Raw genomic sequence first — 19,979 nt, 5'->3', positions numbered from 1 at the left:
TAATGATTCATGATCTTTCTTGAAAAAGAATAGAATTAATTTAGGAAACTTCTGTGACTGTACCTGACCCCTGGCCTGACACAAACGAGATGCTTAGTAAAATGGTGCTTGCTTATCCTCATCTTTGGAAAGCCTTATTGTTATTGCACATGAGAAAAAGCACACAAAGATTCATGGAAACTCTGAATCGGGCAGTTGTTCACTTATGGGCTTGGTAGTTGTATATATGGCGGATATTTACCCCAGTTTTCAGGGAACTGAGAGAGTGGAAGGCAGTGTTGCAACATTCTGGTGGGAAATCGGAGGTTTGGAGAAATGGAAGAGTCACAGCTTTTCATTACCAATCAGCTTTTTATAAAAAACTTTAAGGATGTACCATTGCTACTGCAGAATACCAGCACTGAAGATCTGATTCGTTAACCGTGAATCCCTTTGTGTTGGGGCTTTATTTCCTATTTCCAGGAGGCTGCTTGATTTGCAACTTGGGCATTTCAGGCAGACCATTTTGCAAAGTCTTGCAGCATCTACGGTGTGAGTCTTTGTGTGGACCTGAGCAGATAATGCAAATGCTTAATTTCTGAGACAAAAGGAAGAACATTAAGAAGCTCTTTCCTTTGTGCACCCGAGCCAGACTGGGAATGAGAATTAAAGAACCCTCACCATGAAGTCTGTCAACACTAAGATTTCTCTGTCTGTTTTCCAGAGTCATGGTATATGTATGTGCTTAATAGCAAGGTTTAAAATATGGCTTCTATTTAAAATCACTATTCTCTTGTGCTGCTTCTGGGGTGAGGTTCTAATTTTCTGTGTCAGTACTACCCTGGTGGTATACCCTTAGGGCGGCTCGATAAGTGTCTTGGTTGACGTGTCTGCAGTGTGCAAATTCCATCTGGAGGTTCATCTCGAACTCCCCATAGCTTGGGCCTTTGTTCCTCACGCACTCACAGTCTAGTGCCTTCTCCTCACTGCCACCTCAATAGCAACTTTTACAATCTTCTTTTCAACGTGCTAATTACAAAGGTGAAAGCGAAGACATTAATTGGCTAGGCAGCTAAACCGGAGAAGTGTTATTCAGTCCAAATACATCGATTACTGCATAAACAAGAAGAGGTTTGACGTGTAGGCAGTGTAAGAGACTCTCAAACAAGGACTGCAAACCCGCTGCTTGATGGTGATTTTCCTCTGCTTTTCCATTTGAGACCCGTAGGCCACACATTCAAAGGAAGAACAGATATATAGATATGGAGCCACTTTGAGATTTTCTTCCCATTCCACGGCACTGCAGGAGGCAGGTGGCTTGGAGGCCTGGTAAAGATTTTTCAGGTTTTAACTCCAACTGCTTATACCATGTTGTGAGTTCCAGGGCAAGTTCTCAAGGATGGAATTCTTAGACGCTGTGCCAGGGAAGATGCGGGGGCTTAATCAGTTTGTGACTGCAGGTGTAGATTATTCTTCTTTGATGTGCCTGTGAGTTAAGGCAGAAATCTCTCCTTTTGGGGGAGCTCTCATCGTTTCAGCGAAGCTGCAGAAGAGAAAGCCAGATAAAGGCTAAACATCCAGAGTTGTTAAAGCATCGTCAGCCCTCTCATGTACAAGGCTGTTTCTGTAATAGAATTACTATGTGGGGGTATTCAAAGTTGTTTCAAGGAAGAAGCCACCTTGGTAATGAAAGGAGAAAAAAACATAACTGATTTATGGGATCAAAAGAAAAAACCTCCATTGTAATGTCTTTTAGTGTACCCTAAAGTTAGAGGTGAAATCCAGTATGCCAGGTTACTTAAGAATGGACTAAGAATCAGACTTAATGTCTTCAAGCTCTTTGACTTTCTGGGAAAAGCCTTATTTGACAGGCCAGAAATATTCTGCTTGAGGTTTGGGTCTTCACAGAATTAAACAAAGGGCATCAAAGCCTGTTCCATGGTGATCTGAAGGCTTCTGTCCAGGACGTTTCTGTTCATTTGGATACCAACCATAGTCTCAAACCCAGGGCATTTTGTTGTAACATTTTAATAGCCTGGATTTTTGGCAGACTTTTGTTTAGTTTATTTTTCTCTAAGCTTAAGACATAAGGAATTGAAATTTGAGAGCACTGCTGTGTCTTAGAACTTAAAATTTAAAAAGCTTTTGAAAGTGATTTTCTTTCTTTCAGTTGCTCTATTGAAGAATAGAATTTAACTTTTGTAAATGACCATTGGGTAATGTAACCACAACAGTTTTTGTTTTGTTTTCGTGGATAGTGTAAACAGGTGGCTTGACTAGACTTGAAGAAGTCTTTTCTTTTTTCTTCTTTTTTTGCCAGATTCAGAAGATGTAGGTTGTAGCAGAAAATATTTATGAAGGGAACAGACTATGGTATGGTTGTAGCCAATGTCTGATACGTTTATACTATTAATACCTCATTCTGCTTCTTCCTCTTTCCCATAGCCGCCATTAAAGGGAAACCTTTTTTTATTGATTGTATTGACACATTTTGCTTCTTATGCTGTATCTCTTAGGCAACCAAATGCAATGTGAGGATTTTTGAAGAACTCAGTATATTATTCAATCACCAGGTAAACAGTCTATCCTTAAATACAGTTTGTCAGTTATTTTTCCCTATGGTTTTTGGAGTCCCTAAATGCTGAGAGAGAAAATTAACCTGACATTTGGGTACTTTTTATGCTTAGCTGTTTACAGCTTTATTTGGTAGTGATCTGTTCTGAAACCCTGTAAGCATCTTGGATATTTCCTGTTCTTTAATACAATGCCAACTATAACCACTGCTCATAATCCCTCTTTCATTGGTATGATACATTTTAAATTTTCAAAATAGTGTATATATATATATGTGTGTGTGTGTGTGTGTGTGTGTGTGTGTGTGTGTGCATGCGTGCATGTGTATGTGTGTGTATACATATATAAAATCTCTTTGAGCTTCATAACAGCCCCTGGAAGCAGGCTGTTCTCTGTGACAGAAATTCCTTCTTGGGTACCATGGTATCTCTGTCCTAATGCCTTACATGGAACTCAAGTGCAGAGGGTTTTTGTTGAAAACCCTCGGTTCAACTTCCTAGTCTCCCTCCCTCCCTTCCTTTCTTTCACCCAGAATGACCATCCACTTTCAGTTTAAATCCTGAAAGACACAGGCAGAGCACCACATGTCTTCGTGGGTGTAGTGACTGGAGATGAAAGAGCTGAATTTCACACACTCTCTTCCCTCACTGCTATTCTGAGAGGCCATGTTTTTGAGACATCTCTCTGATTTACAGCTCCATTTCCTGGGTCATCTTCGTTTGAGACAACTGCTAGCTTGAGCCATTCATGCTCTCTCTTTCCAGTCTGTCCTCTTGTCCCCTCCACATGGTGAATTCTCTTGCTTTTGCAGAACTTCTGCTCACCAGGTGGGTCCTTTTGAGCTTTCACGTCTCTCTTTTATTGATTTATTTTTACCCACAGTCTTATTCCATATACACCATTGTCTGAATTGTCATGAATTTTGGATTTAATTCCAGATAGTCAAAAGCATATTTTCAGCTGAACAAACCAAAAGAAGTAAAGAGCCTCAGTCTCCTTCCCTTTTTACTTTATTCTCATTACCCATCCCAGCAGGGAGGATGAGTAAAGAATGCATCCTCTAGATCCTGAAAGAATTTCTAATATTCATTCTTTCTCTATAAGATACAGAGCTTAATCCTTTCTTTAGACATTTTCTTTTTTCTAAATAAACAGGGCCTAATTGGAAAAATCTGAGAGAGCTAAGCAGAAAAGAATAGAAAACATTTACTGAACTTGGAAGTGCATATTGAATACTGCAGGAAATTTGCATATGGATTACTTGGTGAAAAAATAGAAACATTCTCGGCCCATTAGTTACTGTGATGGACTCCCACTGACTAAAACCCGAGTACTTTTGCCTTGTTTTCTCCAACTATTCTCTTCTGTAATCATTTCTCTTTAACCACAGGGCAGCTATTCCATTACTGCACTTTGTATTAGGGAGAGGACGAAATAAAGAATATAGTTGTGCCTTGAATATGAGCAGGCAATCTCTGATTTAATCTTCACACACTGTACCATTTTTTCTACACTTTGGCGGGGGTGTTGCCTCTTAATCAGAGGAGGGGCTTCTAAGTTGCATTTTCATCTCTATAGTTATAAGTGACTATCCTTGGTTTCAATCCTTAGATTCCTCCTTGGTGCCTCAGTTTCTCCAAATGAGAGATGGAGGGTAATATTTAGCAGCACGAATGGAAACAGGAGAAAAAGAATCAATGAATATTTATAAAAGTAAATTGAGTCTCTGGGATATAAGATCCCACAGAAATTCAAAGCATAATTAAAGTAAGGAGAACAGATTAGTGTTAAATGTATGTGTGAAACACATTTTACATTTCCTTCCAACAAAGACTGAATTTAATTTATTCAGTAAAGGGGAGAAAAAAAGAAAAAAATGGTATTGTGAATTGGGATTCTAAATTTGGATTTTGATATGTTGATTGGTGTACTACAGACATAAAGCCACATGTTGACTTTTTCAGCAAATGCAAGCTATATGTATATGTGTGTGTTGTAGGGAGAGAAGGGATATACATAATAAGCAAATTTAACTATCATTGGTGGTACTCCTCTAAGAGAGCCACATCAAGTACTAGCAAAAGAATTGTTATCAAAGAGATATTTAAAACTCTTTACCTTTAATCCATAGAAAAATCATTAAATATAGATCAGCTCTTTGTACTATGGTATGAAACAAGACCGTTTGAACAGACAGACTTTCAGATATTACCTACAGAAAACATCTACATTACTGTGTCATTGTTTGAGGAAACAACCCAAACTCTGTCACTTTAAAAAAAGAGTCATTGAATATTAGTAGCTGTGGAAATTGATGTAGAAAATCAAAATATTAATTTCTATCAGCCTGTTCCAGGCTTTCCATAATGGCTTGGAAACTGCTGGAAAAAGTTTTATGCAACATTGATTACAGAAATGGAAAGAAATCATAGTAGATAAAGAAGACCCTGTGTGTTTTATGAACACCGGAGTGCCGTAGTATGCACTAATTTGCTAAAAGAACTAACAAAATACAAATATTCTCAAGAGATTCTGTCATAAAAATGTGTTGTGTAGAAAATCCAAGCTCACTTTCTTTCCTGGCCAGATTCTCTTGACAACGTAATAAAGACTTGTCTCAATTTTCTTGCAAGATCGAGTTCACCAGAGAATATGTAATACAGACCCCAGATCCCAAAGGAAATCAAGAAATGGTGACCCTTCATCCTCCCAAGCGGAGAAGGCAGTGGCACCCCACTCCAATACTCTTGCCTGGAAAATCCCATGGACGGAGGAGCCTGGAAGGCGGCAGTCCATGGGGTCACTGAGGGTCAGACACAACTGAGCGACTTCACTTTCACTTTTCACTTTCATGCATTGGAGAAGGAAATGGCAACCCACTCCAGTGTTCTTGCCTGGAGAATCCCAGGGACGGCGAAGCCTGGTGGGCTGCTGTCTGGGGTTGCACAGAGTCGGACACGACTGAAGCAACTTAGCAGCAGCAGCATCCTCCCAAGAAGACATCTGTGAATATCTAAACCAAGAACCACCTGGATAATAATCACAATGTGATTTTTCAAAATGCAAAATAAAAATGGGAGGGAAAAACCTGTGTTTGAGTTAGCAATTGGACCCATAGGAACTTACTCCGCAAAATGTGGCCTGAGGACCATCAGCATCTCTTGGGAGTTTTTTCGTTTTTTTTAGAAATGTAGACTCTCAGATCCCATTCCAGACCTGCTGAATTGGTCAGCCTTATAGTGAACTCTCGGAGAAGGCAATGGCACCCCACTCCAGTACTCTTGCCTGGAAAATCCCATGGATAGAGGAGCCTGGTAGGCTGCATGGGGTCACTAAGAGTTGGACACGACTGAGTGACTTCACTTTCACTTTTCATTTTCACGCATTGGAGAAGGAAATGGCAACCCACTCCAGTGTTCTTGCCTGGAGAATCCAGGGACGGGGAGCCTGGTGAGCTGCCATCTATGGGGTCGCACAGAGTCGGACACGACTGAAGTGACTTAGCAATAGTGAACTCTTCAGGAGATTTGTGAACGCATTAAAGTCTGAGAAGTGCTGTGCTACGATACCACTTGGTAGGTAATTGCTTTAGGTATTATGTACTGTCTCCATACAGTAATTAATTAGGTAACTGATCTTTGGTCATTGAATAAATGATGAGCTTTGACAGTTGACATTTGGATGATCTGACCTAATATTACCCATAAATTCCGGATTGTTCCATTTTCATTCATTGAACACCTGGCAAATTCCAGGACTATACTAGAGGCTCTGGAAACAGGGGGTATGGACAAGATAGAGCTCAGGAAATAATTGTGTAGATGATTACTAAAATTTTAATTTAATGGCAGATGAGTAAGTAATTGTGAAGGAGAAATACAGTGTGTAAAGAAAATACAAATTGGGTGAACCTGATCATGTCCAGAAGATCAGAGAGTGCTATGGGATCTCCCCAAATGGTGCTACCCTTTGGAGGCTTCTGGTTCAAGTGGGCCTCTATTGGATGAATCCCAGATAGGCCGAAGAGCAAAAGGGTAGGTTACCATTCCCCAGTAGTTAGGTGGCTAAGAAAGTAGGAAGCTGCTGCTTTTGAGCTAACTTTTTTCCCCTTGAATAAACATTTTTATTGGCCATATGATTTTATTTTTTGAGGTGCCAAAAGCTTGCATGGTTTGCTCAAATTAGAAAAATACTAAACACCACAAGTCCAGAGAGCATGAAAACAAGAATGCTCTACTGGGGCAGAAGTTCCAGCTCTGCCATGTTGATTGTTGTTCAGATTCCCTTGGTCTGGGTAGACCTGTGGCTCAGCAGCTTCCTCCTTTCCCTCTCACTTACGTGGAGCTTGTCTTAAAGAGATCAGCAGTACCCGATCTCTCTTTACTGTGGCTTCAGCAGACTTCATATCATCCAGAAAGACCAGAGTTGTTTTTGTCGTGCTTCTCTCTCCTTTCTTTCCTTCATCTTTTCTTGTTGAGGTTGCTTTTCCATCTCAGTCATTTCAAGTTTGAATTTGATTTGCATATCTAAGCTGTTAATTATACCAATTACTTGCAGAGTTTCTGCATTCCAAAAAAGAAGTCTGAAACTGACCCCTTTCATTAAAGTCAGTGTCAGTTTGCCCTGAAATTTGGAGCTATGGAGACAAGTCCTTTTTTACCCTTAAAAATATATTTTTAAAAGGCCAGCTGCCAACAACTGTATTTTTCAGGTCCCAAATGCTCATGTTTCTGGTGGTGTTTTTCTGTAGTCCAGCATACATTCTTTAACTAAATACTACTCTTGAAAGATCAAAAGGAGTACTCCCTGCTTTCATTTTGTTCTTGGCTGTAGCTCATGGATGTCTGTTTTTTTCCCCTTAATTTACAAAAAGCTTTCTTTCCTTCAGAAGAAAAAGAAAGTGGCTCTGTGGATCATAAAGCAATCATTAGCATTTACTAATACAGTCTGTTCTAAGTTGCTTTACCACCACGTATTTTCAGTTATTTACTGAGCAGCTGAAATAATTGGGCTTTGAATTTTTAGATTACTATAAAGTAAGACCTATTGTCACTTATTGCCGAGTATAATTGCACCATATGTATTTAGTGAAGCTATTTATTCATCTCCCTGGTGGATAACTTTGTCAAAATGAATTGAGATATTTTTGTGTGTGCAGTTGGAATCTAGAAAACATTTGCATTTCATGTAGCGCTTAGAAATTATAGAGAATTTCACAAATATTTTTTTTCTCCAGATCTGAGGATCTGTTCTTTGAGTTCTACTCATCTTTTATTATTCTCCATTGTTAGAACAAGCACTGTTCCTATGAGTATATAGCTATTCTGAGTGGATTTTAAGTTCTAACCACATAGTCTTAGAAAGGAAGGAAGGGAGGGAGGAAAAGAAAGTATTTTAATATTAACAGCTTGTATTTTAATATGTAATAACTCATTTGTCCATTATTCTACAAATCTGCGTTAGAAGTTTTCTGTGCACACTAGTCTGTCATGAAAAGGACCACTCTGGTCCCTGTGCTGAAGGAGCTCATGGTCCATGAGGATGTTTTAAGGGTGTATATGTTGGAGACTAAGCCTAAGCTTGGGGACCAGAGACTGCTTTCCTGAAAAAGGAATATTTAAACTAATCTTGAAAAGATACTTAACCAGGAAAGGAGGAAGAAACATTTTTCCAGGTCAAGGAAATAGCATATGCAAATACAATCTCCAAGGAACTGAAAGACCAGTGTGGCTGAAACTGAGGGAGCAAAGGGGAGGAGGGTGAGGTGAGGATGAAGCTGGAGAGTAGGCAGGAGCCAGCTGAAGCGAGACTTTGTAAGCCATGGTTAAGCTTTGGTCTTTATCCCAAAACAGTGAGAAACCTTTGAAGAATTTGACACAGGGGAGTGATGTTATCAGATTTCTAGTTTCAACCAATTCCTCTGGCAGCACCATGGAGACTAGATGGTGGACGGGGGCAAGAGTAAAGGGGGAGACCCATTGATTACTGAAGATCAAGTGGGAGAAGATGGCTACTCAGACAAGGGGAGGTCCAACACTGATAGAGAGAAGTAAACACGTTTGAGAGAAACTTTGGAGGACCTAGATACTAGAGATAGATGTGTGAGAAAGGGGTGTCAAGAATTATTTCCAGATACTGGGCTGTACTGTTAGGTAAATAGAGTGTAGAGTAAAGTTCTGTTTGGGGAGAAAGGTCATTTTTAAGTGGTGGAATATTTACATTTAGGTATCTGTGAACCAGCTACAAAGATATTGAATAGGCAGTAGGGCCTGGAACTCAGAGGAGAGGTCTAGGCCAGTTTAACAGTTGATAACCCTGTATTTCTGATGTGATACAGTTTGGATCCTTATATCCAATAAAGGAAAATAGCAAAGTGAACTGTTTTTCTGAAGGAATTTTGCTTCAAATTAGAAATGCTACAATGAATATTTAGGCAAATATTCAATTACTAACCATTTTTCAAAAAATTTATTGAGCACCTAATACATACTAGGCACCTATTAGATTATGGAAACTTCTAGAACATCTTTCTTTTCTTCATAAGTTAAGTTACTTAGAAGAAAGGCTTAACCACATAGGCATTTAAGAAGGACCAAGTTTGTCACCATTGGTAAATTGGTAGTAAATTCACGAGCCCCTTCATTTGATTAAATGAATGAAGGTTCATGCTATAAAGTATTTTATTGTTTAGCTGAATATGCAGCCTTGAAGTCTTCCAGAATGCTCACATTGACTATTTCACATTAACTCTGACTTTGCATTTGTTTCTCAGCACCATAAGCATCTGAGTGATTTACAGAGGCATACCACTTTTTTTTTAACTTGAGAATTACAGTTATTAAAAAAAAAAAGATTATGCCAAGAACATAAGGCTCACAATACTTTTTCATTTTTATCAATGACTTCCCTCTACATTCAGACTTTGGTGAGAATGGTTGGTACAATTTTGGATAGTTGATGGTATTGTATGAATTTAAGCTACTAATATTTTTCACTTTATAAAGAAACAAAAGAAAAAGTGTGCTTGGATGCCTTCCAGAACATATTTTTTCCTTTATCTCCTTAACCTATTGAAAAATAGTATTCCTTGGAGTTGCATAGTGGAAATGGTTAAATAATTGAGCCAGAAGGCCATGATTCTGGTTATCCATCTGCTACTTGCTAGCTCTGTGTCTGTGGCAAAGCACCAAACTTCTCTAGGTCTTGATGTTCTTCACTTGGAAAATGGGGATAATACTATTTGATAATTTGAATACATGAAAAATGATGGTAATAACAGTTAACTTTTATTGGGAATTTGCTCTGCTCTAAGTATTTTCACATCAGGATTGTTGGCTTGGTAAGATGACTAAGGAGATAAAATAAAGCAAGAGACCTATCTTAGAAACATGTTTTACTAATTTTTTATTTCTTTGAAGAATAAACAATTGTAAATTAAATTCAGTGAAAAGGCCAACTACTTTATATAACAGACCAATATCCTCATCAAATTAAAACATCTGAGGTGATCCACATACACCAGAAACTTTACACTTTTGGGTAATATTTTATGTGGACCTGTCGTTGTGGTAAATGGAGTCACATTCGGAGGGGAAAGAGGGTTGAAATTATCTTAAGTAGAATAGTTAAGGGGAATTGAGATTACAATTCTTAGCTAAGGTATTTGCTTTAGAATTATAGGGATCAAACTCAGTGGATCCATACAATGATTGAATACTCTGTGGGTTTTAATACCTACATGGTCAGACTTGGTTAATGAATTTGTGAATACTTTCTTGCCTATGAGTGAACCATGGGCCTATATATAGGAAGAGTGATTCCTTCAACAAACAAAGAGAAAGGCTCAGAGATGGGATAGGTAGTTTAAAATCAGAGCAAAGAAGAAGAGCAAGTACTGATGGAAAGATTGGGAGATTTTCTGAGCACCTGCCACCTTGCAGTCAGGCATGTGATGGGAGAGCCACGCTGAAAAGCTTAGCTGTGAAAGAAACAATACCGGAGGTGATGCATTTTGGAAGCAAGTGAGTGGCCTTGCTGAATCTTGTGGGTTGTCACAAAGGATTGTCAGTTCTCTGACTGTGAAGCTGCCCCAAGCATCACTCTGAGCTCACACCTTCGTAATGGCTGCCAGGGCTAATGCAAGGTTTGAGTTCCATTATTTTCATATCTGCTTCTTTTTTAAGCAGCCAGATGCATATGACTTTTAGCAAGTACAGAATTTATATTTAAGCAATGCATAATGAAAATCGATGACTTTTTGTTGAGAAAAGCATGGTGTCAGAAAAATATCCCTGCCACACTCTTTCCTCCTGTCACAGTGGTGGAAATTTTACATTTGAAAGTGAAAAGGCTTAAGATATAATTTTTTAATCCCATCTTTCCTGCCCACTTGCATCTCTTCCAAAGTTTGTCAGGGCCAGATCTGGAATAGTAAGAGCCATTAAAAATTTGGCATCTTGCACTCTGTTTTTTGGAGTAAATTCAGTATGGGCCAATTTATGGTAAATTATTCTCTTCGTGTGTGAATTTCCTCTTCTCTCTTGGCAAATTCATGCTTGTCTCTACCCCCCTGCGCACAGATCTTAAATATACACATCTATTACAGAATCTGTGTGGGATATGTGTGCAAGTGTTAGTGTGTGCCCATGGCTATACCCACAAATGCATATGCACATATTTGCACCTATGTGCCTATATGATAGCAAATTGACTTAAACAGTTTGTCTTGGAAGTTTGTGTTGCTGTATGTATGTTAGCATACATTCTGTTGCAACCCGCAAACAGTTTCTCAGTCAAGAGATGACAGAATTTAGCAATCATTTTGGGAAACACCATAGTAAATAAATATATTGCTTAGCTCTGTTAAACCAAGCATGCCAATTCTTAATAAAACTGAAGGCAAGCAGTGGCATTTCTCCTCTTTGCAGTCGAAGAGAGTTACAGGGGAGCCAGTCCACTGCCAGCAGGAATGGCAGAGCCAAGGCCTTGCCACAGCCCCCTGTACTCTGAATATAGAAAGCTCTGGAGTTTGGCGTGGTTATATCCTGGGGTTATATGGGGTCGTAATGGCTGCGTCCTGTTCAGAGAGGTTGGCTATCGGATAGTGAGCAGATAGCAAGGGAAACTGCTTGACCTGCTTTTTGGGGATATTTGACTTAGGCAATTCAGGGCAAGGTCCCAAAGATCTTTTTTCTTTGCATGAGACACTCTGATGAGAGACTCTTTCCTAGCATATTTAAGAGTATGTTAGCTTAACTTAAGGCAATTTAAAACAGTTTCTTTTCATTTATGCATGAAGAAGGTGTACATTTATGTTCCTTGAATTATTCCTAATAATGTGTTCCCAGTGGGTCTGTGTATGTGTAGCTTAAGTTTGGAAAAGGGTGTGGTAGGAAAACAGCCCACTCCCTTCACCAGCATTGCTACAGATCTCTCAGAACATCAATAAATAAGACATCACAACCACAACAAAATACAACCACATATTGTTATTAGTATTGTTTCCCCACACGATTAGATATTAAAATAATTATATGTTTTGCAGTAATTCTATAGAACATTAAAATCCAACAAAATCCTTAAATGCATTTTATAGCTTTTGCTGTGTTGACCATTTGACATCATCATAAATGGTGACTGGCTCTACCTAATTAAAAGGCCTTAATGAGCTTTCTACAGAAGAAAATCTAGGAAATATATATATTCTCTCCATTTCCTTTAGCATTTATTTAGCAAATAATCTGTGGTCACTTGAGTATATGCCAAGTATATGCCAATAAAAAGATTAATAAGACTCAGTACCTTGTCTTCATAAAGCTCACAGCCTAGTAGGGGAGACAAACAACCCAATTAGTGTACCCCATGCATTAGCTGGGCAGTGGATAAGTCTTGATGTGTGTGTGCAGTGGGTTGTGGGGGGAGGTGGAGGTAGTGATCCATTGCGCCTTGGTGACACCAAGCATAAAGGAAGGCATCACAGAGGAGGTGACACCAAGCTAAAGGGTCAGTAGGATGTCACTAGGCACAGGAAGCAGCAGAAGCAGAGGCAAAGTGGAACAGTGATGCCTAATTAGGGAACTGCAGCTGGACTGGCCTGGAGTCCGGTGGAAAGGTGGGAGGACAGACGGGAGGAGACAGGCCTGACCATGTCTGTGCTAAGCCCTCCTTTGACCCGTAGCCTCTCTCTCTCTCCTCTCTTTTTTTGTTTTTCTGCTTCTCGTTTCTTTATTTCTCTTTTACTTCATCTATCCCTGTCTGAAATTTGAGAGACCCTTTAGAGAAACTAGAGTTTTAGAGAACATTTCTGACACTATTTAAAAATGCAAAAAATAATCCCTAAAATCCAAAAGATGATTTCTCCAACATTTGTTTCCTCACCTTTAGTCTATAGAAAATAGTTTGGGGGTGTTGGAGCAGGCTGGGTCAGATTCAGAATTTGTTCTGAGTGTATGTCTATCTCCTGGAATGTAATATGAATGCAGGAAAGGCAGGATGAAGCCTGGTGATTCTTTTGAATCATCTGCACAGCCTATAAAGTGCTCAGTGAACGAGAAACTCAATATTCCTGGGTCTATTGGTATATAGACTGATGCTCAAAATTTTTTGCAAAACTTTACTATAGAGTAGCAAAATATATGAAAGTTGCCTTTATATGTAGACTTTATATATACTTCATAGAAGTATTATGCTTTTGCAGATCCATGTGTGTGGAATCAAGTATGCCTAGATGATGGTCAGAAACAGAGATACATGGAAAATGAAATAATTTGATTTCTTTTAGGTATATTTACACAGGGCCAGTTACATAGCCTTAAATATATTTGCTCTTCTGGCATGCAATTGAAGTGCATTTATTGAGGTCTGACTGTGAGCCTCTGAAGGACACAAGCACTAGGGGATATGTATTTGCAGATTGCATGAAATCAATACTAATAAACAAGAACGAAATTCGGGCAACTTACTTATTCTTATGTGTAAACAAGCCCCAAATAGCCAGTTTTTTATTATTTACCCACTCATGGAATAATTATTTGCTTGAAATTGTAGTTTTCTGGCATTGTATTGACACAGCATAAATAATATATGATATTCCTTACATTTGTTGAATAACTGGAGGCAGCAATATGATATATTTAAATACCAGTGTTGCCAGTGGTGAATGTAATGCCCATGATAAGGTTCCATTTGTCCCTAACTCCTTTCAGTGTTTATAAACCAGACACGTGATAATTTCCATAAAAATTTAATATGGTTCAAATGTTGGCACAGAAGGAACATATTTCTCTCTACATTGTCATGTGGCTTCTCAAAAACATTTTTTCCATTTTCGATTTTTATGTTACACCCTCATTTATTTTGCCACCTCATTTAGAGTGCCCTTTTAAAAGTCAGCTGCTGCCCATGACCCAAAATGTTTAAAAAAAAAAAAAAAGAATTTTCTTAAACCAATAAGAAGCACATTCATACTGCCCAATTTGGTAACCTTTGTTTTATACAGATTTCTTAACCAAAACCAAAAAGCACAACAAGCCAGGAAGTTGTATTTATGAGCTAGTTAATAGATTCATTTTGTACACTAGAATAACAAGGAAAAACGTAGTAACTGGGATCTCTTTTTTACAGTTTAGGAAAACATTACAGAAAGGGTCTTATATTAATTCTACAAAATTTTAATAGTTCCAGAAAATATCAATAAATGAGTACAGTAGGCCACTTCAGAATTCCAGATAAGTGACATGCACTGAAGTAGTTGACTCATTGAGGCCGAGGTGTCAGAGTGTCTTCCCCATTCTGGCTGCCTCTCCCAAAAGACCAGGAAACTTTGAAGCAAGGCTGTCCTAGGAAACGCAAGCGCAATCTGTTTAGATACTTGGAATCTTTGTAAAATCACTTTGGGGTACACTGATTTCCCTGAAGTTAAGAGAAATCTCAAATTAACCAGGGTAACCCTACCATAATTTTATATAATTTTCCAATGAGGCCACTGTTCCTCTTGGTAGACCCTTCAAAATATTATAAAATCAGATATTACTTTTAACAACCAAAAGGAAACATACAAACTCCTTTTCTTCCATTGTGGACAATAAGGTGATTAGATTAAAAACATGAGCAAAATCACTCATGTTTTCAAGTGAGAACCTGCAGAGACATCTCCTTCCTCTTTACAGAACTAGTAGTCTGAAAGAAGCTTGGAGAGGGAAGAACTCCATATTACTCAGTGTAGTAAATTCATGAACTACATACTTTTTTAAAGCCTCAAAACATGTGAATTATTTTCTTCTCCCTTTATGTGACGCTTTATGCAAACTGATGTGGTAAATACTAAGATTTGCTGGAGCATCCAGTTCTAATAAGATGCACTGGGAGCTGAAACCACAGGATGGCACGAGGCAAGCCGTACGTCCAGTGCGAACAACACTGAAGCAGAGGCAATGTCAGATTGCTCCAGTGTGGTTCTGCAGTCTTTCTGTTTTGATTTCTTATGCTTCTTTTCTTCCCCCTGACTTTTCTTCTGCTTTTCTGCCCCTAGACAACATTTTCTGTTCTCTTCTCAACCTAAGTTTAACAAGTAGATTTCACTCTTCCACACTTCTGTGGACAAAGCAACAATAGTTTGGTTCATCAAAAGCCAAGTCTTTTTATTCTTACTCTAGTTCTTTGTCTCTTTTTTTTTCTTTGAATCTAATTAAACCATACATTTTCAACCTGAAAGTAGTTTAATAACCCCTAGAACCTTACTTTTCAAATTGGCATCTTTGAACATCCAACATTAAAAATATGATGTAGGAGGTGGTTAGAAATGCAGAATCTCAGGCCCTATTCTGTATCTACTGAACCAAATCTGTATTTTAATATTGACAACATGCCCAGTGACTCATGAGCACGTAAAGATGGCCAGCACTGTGCTGGAAGAAGGCTGGTAAATCTCAGCTAAACACTAGAGTCAGATTTCTCACCTCTTCTCATGAGTGTGAGGTGGCTCTGGGCCCTCAGCTATGCCTTTGTCTCCCTCTTTCAGTCACAGAAGAAGCCATCTTTTACTTACACCTTTTGCAGGTATGTCCATGATTCAAGTAGACTTGCGCTCTCGGGCTTATTGTGGAAGTCACCTTGACTGTATCCACAGCATGATAAATATTTGCTGACCTTTCCACCAATGGCTTTCGTCTCTGTTGTCTTTGGGCTGTACATGGAAGATGTAAACTAGCATATAATTCATCAGTAAGTGCCTAACTCTGCACAGCATATCACAGCTCAGCCGTCACTAATAGGAATAATTGGTCTTGACTGATAAAATTGTAAGAGCTTATACCTCCAAGGGTCGTAAACACTGAGCCTTAATTGAAATCAAATGTATATTTTTAGAAAGCATGTCCAGCATCATAGACTCCTTTCTGTTTTGGTTTTGTTGACACTAGTGATGGTAGAGAAACCTGATCAGGAAAGGTTTGCTATTATTACTGCTTTGAATATGAACTTGTGCTTCTCAACACTATAAATTGCTGATTAGGGGAAGGAGTAATATTCTACTTGATTACTGGTTACACATATGGAATAAATCCTATTTTAATGGTGTCTAATGAGTCTTTCATTTTCAAAACCTTACACAAAAGCCTCTAATAGAAAGGGAAAGTAATATTTCAAAGGTCGTCTTAATGCCACTTAATGTCAACAATCTGTAATCAAGCCAATATATATAGATGGTGATTACAGTCCAGTTGTGATCCTTTAAATATGAAATAATCTCCTAAATTAACAAAGTGGTGCAAGCTAAGTTTCTCTGGATTTGAGGCAACTTATACTTCTTAATTAAGGTTTGTTCCTTGAAAACAGCCTCAGAGTTAAAGAGATTTTTCTCAGAGTAAGGCTTCATGCAGTGCCGTATTTTCAAACCCGTGAGATTTAAAGTTCTGTCACTTCATGCATTGTTCTTGTATGTGTCTGTAGTCACTGAAATGTGCAATTGGAAAATAATGGCTCCCCTTCACTGCTTTTTCTCAACAGCAGAATGTAATAGGTGCTAGAAACATGGGATGTTTTGTTGGTCAAGAGGTCACTGAAGGAATTTTTAGGCATGCCTATTTCAGAAGTAGAATCTGCTTGGCAACAGATTAAATAGTTAAGAGCTTAAAGAATCTCTAGTATGAGACTGGCATTCTGGAATATTGTCTCATTTGCAGCGCATATGGAGATAACCTTGCTTTATCCTGGGATGGAGATGTTTCTTTTTAGTCCAGGGCTGCTGCAAGCCCATATGACTCTTGCCCCAATTAGAAATGAGTGAGTTCTGCAAGACGTTTTGCTTCTGTCAGGAGACTGTCTTGAGAACAGCAACAGTGATTACAATGTACATTTCGTTCCAAACTCACAGACACGTGGTAGCCTCAGAATCTCCTAGAGGGCTCCTTAACACTCAGATGTCTGGGCCTGCACCTCCCAGGTTTCTGTTCTGTAAGTCTGAGTTGGGCTAGAGAATTTGTGCTTCTGACAGGTTCCCAAGGGTGTGACAATGCTTCCGATCTCAAATATATATTGAGAATCATTGCCCATGCCTCATCAGTATATGACCTGCCCAGCCACATGTAATGATCTTGAGTCCAGATTCCCTTGAGTAAAATGTGAGTCTTAATCCTTCTGTTTCTCTCCTTGTCTATCACATAGTGCCATGCTCCTAGGGCTTACTCAGTGTTTGTTGGGGAGGAAAATAAGAATGCTATTTAGATAAAATTACCCATGTGTCCCAGACCCTTTTCCCACCCCCACTCCCTCAAACATTACCATTCTGCATTTGTCTTTCTCTTTGTTCTGCTTTTCCTCCTTCCGCTGCTCCCTTGGATTCTGAGAGTTTGTTGTTCTTCTCTAATCTTTCTGTATCTGGCCTGTGTTTGCACAGGCAATCTCAGGCCTGATGACCCATCTATGTGCCGCTGGGCCTTAGATTCCGGGCTCCACAGCCAGTCCAGGAAGGAGATATCCAGTGACTAAGATACTGGTCAGCTTTTGTGAAGGAGTTGGTTCAATGACACAGGCAATTAGGTGACAATTTGGACCTTAGATCTCAGGACAGACTTTTCACTTTAGGGATCTGGATGAGAAAGTATGCAGCCAAATTCAAGGGAAGTCTCCTGGGGTTCCTGCTTTCCTTCACATTTAGATGTTTCTTTACAAGATGAGACTCATTAAAGATTTTGAAAACCTGAAAAAATGTAGGTAGAAAACAAGGCAGCCATTTACTCAGATACCCAAAACATGCAGTTTAGGTGTATTTTGTAGCAATCTTATAGAGTTCTACCAAAATATTAGTTTATTTTTAATGTATTTGCATTTAATTGAATTTATGATCTTAGGGTAAAATTGCCTGAGGGAGAGGAAATACTTGTTTGAATTACAGGTTCATTTCCATCATGAATGATAATGAATCCACAAAACGGTTTGCTTTCAAGTTTCATCCAGATACCCTTAGAGAAATAAACCGGTCCTATTTTTTCTTCTTGTAGAATTGTTAGTGGGGCAAGTTCAATCAGATGTTATTCTATGCATACTCTTGTGATGGGTTGGGTGTTAGGTCCCTCATGGAGCCATTTATCAGTTCTTCAGCATTTCATTTTATTGGTGTGGGTGGGGTTCATGGTTTCTTCTCAGTGAATTTCTTCAATAAGAATGAGTGGGTAATGTTTTTATGAGCCCCAAGTATGTGGGGTTGCCTTGCTCTAGCCTTTATTCATTCAACTCAGTAAGATCAAATCCCTTCACTCCTTAATCTTTTCTCCTGAAAGTAGCATAATGCCCATACACATACTACAAAGACTGTTGTCTTCTGGACTTCACTGTTACAGAAGAAACATTTGAGATCAGCTGGATTTGCATGATTTTACTGATAATCTTTTTGTTGTCATTTTCAATCTGGGTGCTCATATTTTCCTCCATCTTTGCTATTTAAAAAAAATGGTCATGATGTTATGAGATATAGTTCATTTTTCACTGATTTGCTTGGAATGCAGCAAGCTCTTTGGTTTGATCATTGCTTCTGTTAACAATAATACTAGCAGTTTTCTGACTTTGAACATTTACATGGACATTTAACTAGAGAGACCTTGGGAATGCTAGTCTACATTTAGTTTACATCTGATGAAGTAGGCAGTTGGAATTAGTTCTGGGGCACCTTGGGCTCCCGTCTAATTACTCTGTGGTAGATCCAGGGGTCTTATTTTTCTGGTGCTCACAGAAATCTCATTAAGCTATTCTAAAATGATTCTCCACTCCAATGTTGTTTCTGAGACAATGCAGGCTTTTCTCTGATCAAGATCTCGGGTGACTATAGAATACAGTGGTTGTTGGGGCCTATTCGGATCTGGGTATGCATCCCTATAAAATGATGCCCACCCTGCAAAACAACCTTGCTAGGAACTGGGCTACAGGCTTGATGTGTCCAAAACCATAAGCACATTTTAGACCTAAGTGTGGTCTATCAGGTAATTCCAAGACAAACTGAGTTACAGCAGAAGTGTACACTGAGTTATCATCCAGAGTGAACCTTAAAAACAGAGGTTCGGTTGGCAGAGGCCTCTTAGCCATGAATTGGGGGTTACTTTTGAGCCCCTTGATTCTCAAACATGAGAATCAGTTGAAAACCTGCAGAAATAAACACTTAACTCCTCTCTCCCTCTAGCGATATAACATTATATGCCTTTCATTCTTTTGAAAAGTAGTTGGCTTTGTCAGCAATCATCTTCTGTTCAGGCTAAATTTACTTTTATGTGAAATAGAAATCAGGAAAACACTAGAATTATTTTAAGCAAAATATCAAAATTGAAATAAACCAACATATGTCTGTGAAACATGTATAACTCTCAATCAAAAATAAGTACAACTTTCATAAATTTCTTAAAATATTCTAGCACGCAAAATCTAGACAACTTATTTAAATAGATGGTGTTGTGACATGTCTAGTTATTCTTCCTCCTTTGTTCATCCTCTACGTAAAGGTAAAAATTGAAATAACCAAAACCTGACCCAACTCTGGTCACCCCTTCACGAACAATGTACTAATCTGTTGTATTGATAAAAAGTAAGAGAATTGAGGAATTTTATAACATTTCTTGCAGTAAGTTTAAGTTATACCTGCTAATTTTTAATGTAAACTGTTTTCAATTTAACATTCTTTGCTTCTGTTCCCCGCACCACCCCTACATTCCTCTCTAAGATGTAATGCTTCTTAATTGCATTAAACATATTATGTTTTGTTCTTGTAGTTTTTAAATTACAGTTTTCCTTGCACTGGGAACTCGAATGGCATCAAAATTGCTGAAGGGACATATATATTCCAGGGCTTAGCACCAAAGAGCAAATTAAAGGATAAACACCCATCTCACATTTATGCTTTGTACGTAGGCATTCTCTAGCATGTTTTCTGTTAGACTGTCACT

The 19,979-nt window shown here is 38.6% G+C and overlaps 1 protein-coding gene across 3 annotated transcripts in view; it reads left to right on the top strand.

The window, feature by feature from the left end:
• Nucleotides 1–19,979, top strand: part of GLIS3 (GLIS family zinc finger 3) — a 490,017-nt gene that overhangs the window by 348,879 nt on the left and 121,159 nt on the right. The gene's annotated exons all lie outside the window — the stretch shown is intronic.

This window comes from Ovis aries, chromosome 2 (genome assembly GCF_016772045.2).
Source record: "Ovis aries strain OAR_USU_Benz2616 breed Rambouillet chromosome 2, ARS-UI_Ramb_v3.0, whole genome shotgun sequence".
Lineage (NCBI taxonomy): Eukaryota > Metazoa > Chordata > Mammalia > Artiodactyla > Bovidae > Ovis > Ovis aries.
The sequence above is the reverse complement of the archived record's forward strand: the minus strand, read 5'-3'. Positions and strand labels throughout refer to the sequence as shown.